The sequence below is a fragment of the Phasianus colchicus genome, chromosome 5 (assembly GCF_987193195.1).
Source record: "Phasianus colchicus chromosome 5, bPhaCol1.hap1.1, whole genome shotgun sequence".
NCBI classification, from domain to species: Eukaryota; Metazoa; Chordata; class Aves; order Galliformes; family Phasianidae; genus Phasianus; species Phasianus colchicus.
The window spans coordinates 55,206,054-55,210,886 of NC_143440.1; the positions used below are offsets into that span (position 1 = coordinate 55,206,054).

General features: G+C 49.2%; 1 protein-coding gene across 8 annotated transcripts in view; it reads right to left on the bottom strand.

Moving 5' to 3' along the window:
• Positions 1–4,314, bottom strand: part of SYT16 (synaptotagmin 16) — a 135,464-nt gene extending 131,150 nt beyond the window's left edge. For all 8 annotated transcript variants that reach the window (XM_090141815.1, XM_090141809.1, XM_090141813.1 and 5 more), the window contains exons 1-2: positions 2,924–4,314; positions 2,165–2,291 (exon numbers count right to left, since the gene is read on the bottom strand). The gene's annotated coding sequence lies outside the window, so the exon portion shown is untranslated. The remainder of the gene's footprint in view (positions 1–2,164; positions 2,292–2,923) is intronic.
• Positions 4,315–4,833: the final 519 nt, after the last annotated feature.

Consider the following 4,833-nt stretch of genomic DNA (forward strand, 5'->3'; position numbering starts at 1 on the left):
ACCAAACCTACACCTAGTAGTAAGCAGTAGTAAGATCCCAGGCAGAGTAACTGAATCCCATATACATGAAGTGGCACAAACACACAGTGTTTAATTAAAAGCTTTAACAGAGTGAAGTTGCCTTCAGGTGGATTATAGACAACCTGCACAGGTTAAGCGTGGTTAAGTCCCAGTATTACCGACTCACAGCAGAAAACACAGACATCCCCATAATACTGTTAGTTTCTCTATACATCACAGGTCCCCAGTCAGGAAAAACAAGATCCACCTGCAGTGAAACCAACTTTCAAACTGGAGTCACTGTCCCTGGAGGTGTTCAAAGAAACGTGCAGATGTGGCACTGCAGGATGTGGTTTAAGTGAGCATGGTGGTGATGGGTTGGTGGTTGGTGATCTTAAATATCTTTTCCAACTTCAATGATTCTGTGATTCTACTCTGAAAAGTGACCTGTGTGTCCATTTAACTCATCTTTTCAGTATATTTTCTTGGTAAAATTTTCATTTAGAAACACCTGATGCACACTTACTACTGTGAGGAGACAATATTTATTACCATTAAAGTGTATTTAAGTGATATGCAGCATTTGGCTCACTCCAACACTGACCTGAACTATGTCTAAGCTGCACTCATTTCAAATTGGGTTGAAGCCAAAGCTTCTGGAAACCAAATTTGCTTCTTTTCTGATCCCTCAGCCAGTAGGAACAATGAATTATTTAACAATAAAAATCAGAGCAGACTGCTCAGACACATAACTCCAGATCACCACAAGTCATCACCGCCACCTCTTCTGGCTGCCCAGAATCACGAGGGAAGAGAGGCACTCTGGCTATTATGCCTTTCTCTGAAGAACAGCTCTGATTCAAGGGCAGAAACTGACACCACCTAAGCTACAGGATATCCCTACTCCTCCCCAGGTTCCCTGAACAACACAAACCCTGTGATCCACCAACGGTACCATTGCTCCATGCAAGTACAGGCAGGGTTGGCATCTGTCAGATGACAGAAAGCTGAACAGAACAATGCACCTTTGACCACACACACACACAAAAAATCATAGTTTATATCCAGATGGAATTTAATACAAGTACACCATCTCACCAAGTCCAGGAAATGTACCCTAACATCAAACACTCCTCAGGTCTTTTGTGCTCAAGGTATTATTCCTCAATCAAAACGTTTACTAACTGTCACGGAGATAAGGAATTAACTGCTAGATATGCTTACCAAGATTAAATATTGCAAACCACCAAGAAACCTAATGAACACAAAGCACATGGAGAGCTTTGAAAGCAGTACAGCTCAGAGCATAGCTCCACAGGAGGGACCACTAAGGCTGAGATACGAACTGGTGAGAAATAAAGGCACTTCTGCCAGGTCTGACCTGGCACACAAAACAAGCAGAAAACGGCAAGCAGTGCAAAATATTCCAGTTGTTCCGGACCAAATCAGATGAGTTTAGCAGGGCTTCTTAGTTTGGTCTTGCTGCAGCACCAGTGAGAGGAAAAGCAGCCACAAGACAGCAGTGCACAGCAGGAACTACAAGGAACACAGAATCACAGAACAGCCAGGGTTGGAAGGGACCTCAAGGATCATGAATCTCCAACTCCCCTGCCACACGCAGGGCCACCAACCTCCCCATTTAATACCAGACCAGGCTGTCCAATCAGGCCTTGAACACTTCCAGAGATGGGGCATCCACAACCTCTCTGGGCAGCTGTTCCAGCACCTCACCATTCTCAAAGCAAAGAACTTCCCCCTGACATCCAGCCTAAATCTCCCCTCCCTCAACTTAAAACCATTTCCCCTCGTCCTGCAGTTATCAACCCTTTCAAAGAGTTGATTCCTCTCCTGTTTGTAGGCTCCCTTTAGGTACAGAAAGGCTGCAATGAGGTCACCCTGCAGCCTTTTTTTCTCCAGGCTAAACAAGCATCCAGCAGAGCATAAATGCTTCCTACTCTGCAAAGCAAACCTCTGCTAAAAGAAGGTTGAAAATGATGATCAACACCAAACCCTCAGCAGCTGAACCAAAAGGCAACACACCTGTCTTCAGGCTAACAATGCTTGAACTCCACCTCTGGTGTTAGTCAGGCTTGTGAGGAGGTCACGTACAGCACCACAAGCAACTGTTTCACTCTCTGCGGGCCTCTTAGTTCCATCTACTCACGTTCACAGGAGGAGAACTCCAAAGGCCTCGTCCACATCATGTCGGTCTGGGCCTTGTCCAAGGTCACCTCCCCTTTGGGGCACAGTTTTGAAAGACAGTGTGGTACAGCAAACACAGGTGAGCATCACTGTATGACAAAAGGAAGAGAGAAATTATTCTCCCCCACTAAGCCCAATCCTTATGAAGAGCTCAAGCTTGGGATTTTGTTATTTCAAGCTTATGAACCGTGGCGTGCCATCCTGACATCTTTCAAGGCTACCGGGTCTATCTGTCCTCCAACAAGCTGGGGAAAGATACAGAGAGATCCCCGGGCGCTCGGTAACAGCGCGGAGCCGGGCTGTAAGCGGGGGGAGCTGCGCAACGAGGTGTGAGCGGCAACGCCTGCCCTCCTGCAGCCGGGCTGTACCGCAGCCCGGGTTCACGCCGGGCGGGGACGGAGCGGAGGAATCGATCGTGGCACGGCAGGCGATTACCTTCGCATCAGCGCGGCCAGAACGCCAGCAGCCCCGCCGTGCCTGGAAGCGCACGGACGCAGCCAAGCCTCCCGTAACCACAAGGCCACCGCTCTTTGTCCGTGCTTGTCAAAGCGCGCGTCGTTACGCGGCTTCTCTCCCTCCACACCCGTATCCCCGCGCTCCTACCTGCCCGCCCCGCCCCGCGGCAGAGACCGCACCGACCCCCCCCGCCTTCGGTCAAGTCCCCGGCCGGGGTTGGGGACCAACCGCCGCCCCGCTCCGGGCGCCGCCGGCTCGCACTCACCGTCCGTCGCCACGGCCGCAGCGGCGCGGCCCGACTTCCCGACGGCGGCGGCCGGGGACTCGGAGCTCGGCCCGGGGAGGGGACGCGCTGACCGACCCGCACGGCACCTCCCCGCCGCCCGCCTCGCCGCGGGGGGAGCCCCCGGGCCGCGCGGAGGGGGTCCCGGCCCCGCCGCCTTCTCGGCGCACGGAGCCGTGAGGGCTGGAGGCGGCGCGGCGTTCCGCAGGAGCGGGGCTCTGTACCAGCCCGGCCCCATCACCGCCGCCCGCAGCCCCGGGCCGCGCAACGGAACTCAGACAACGGCAGTTGGGGACGGTTGTCAGTTTCAACCCGTCTCTCCCAAAATGCTGCGCGACTCCCAACGCCTCGAGGTGCCCCGGGACCTCCCGACACGGCGGAGGTGCGTGGAGAACGCAGCAGGCTGTGCGCAGCAGGTTGGAGCTTTTCCAACCTTAGCGCTCCTTTCTTCACACTGCTGTGACCTGGAAGGCTCTACGTACACATTACAGAGCTATGAAGATTCTTGCAATCACTCTCAAATCTTTGCCACGCTAAACTTGCATAGAGTCCAATTGTTTTGTTTTTTTTTACTTTGTTGTTGTTGTTAGGATTCTTCTACAGATGATGTTCGCATACTCCCCACGCTGCACGCAATACCTTTTGCACCTACCTTCACTTGGTTGGGCCTTGCTGATTTTTCCACTGCAATTAAAATTATAGTGTGAAATGTCTTTCACTTAAAGTGCTTCTAAACTGACGGCACCTGAGCATTTCAAAGTACAGCCTGCTTCTTGTCACAGAATCACAGAATCACAGAATTGCCAGGGTTGGAAGGGACCTCAAGGATCATGAATCTCCAACCCCCCTGCCACACGCAGGGCCACCAACCATTCCACCTAATGCTAATTGTCACCCCCATTACACTTGCAAACCACGTTCAAATGCCCACACAGAGGATCCTTTAGCTTTGCTATACAAATGGTGATTCTACGGTATGAATACCATTCTTCAGTCAATTACATTTTTGGCTTTTTAATAAAGCGCTTCCTTGTTATCCGTAAATGAGGGTTTGAGTGCAATACTGGTGCTTAATTATTAATTTTTCCAGTGTCCAACGTTTGTCTCTTAGGCCTGCTCCTCCTTACCAACTAATGCATTCAATACCTGCCCTTTTTATATTCCAACCCTTTATCTTTTCACTTAAGAGTTCCTTCATCTAGGTAAAGGCACTTTCATTCCTTTGGGCTCTGAAATACCTTCCACGCTAATTCACTCAGTTTAGGCCCCTTTTATGCCAAAAAAAACCTTTTGTACCCTATTTATTCCTGCAGAAAAGGACAGCTCAAACTCTTTGGCCTTTCTTGACAGGTTGTGGTTTTTTTGCAGCTGTGTTCAACTGGAGAAAATACCAAAGAGAATAATTACCCACTTTGTTTTTTTTTTTTTTTAATAATCAGTGGTCATAAGAGAGTATTTAAGCCTGTGGCCTTACAGGCCTGAATGGTGACACAAATACTAGAGGATGTTACTGTTTACAGAAAATACTCCAGCTTATGATTCTCAGTCTTTTTGCTTTTCCTGCAGTACTGTTGCCTAGCAATTGTTTCCCCACTCTGTACCTTTTCCTAGTGCTAAGCTTCATGTTTATTTCCATTCCTACTTCTTTCCACATCACTGCTCCAATTGATAAAGATCATTTAGAATTCTACTCCTGCCCTCGTACAGCTTGGTGTCACCTGCAATAAAAAAATCAGTAAACACACACTGTATTTCCTCATTCAAATATACAACAAAGCCAGATCTGTTGGAGACTGAATACAGTAAAAGGCTGATCACCTAGTTCATTTCCCACACCTATAGGAACCTTGATAAATATTGCTGAATTTGCATGCTATAAAACGTAGCAAGTA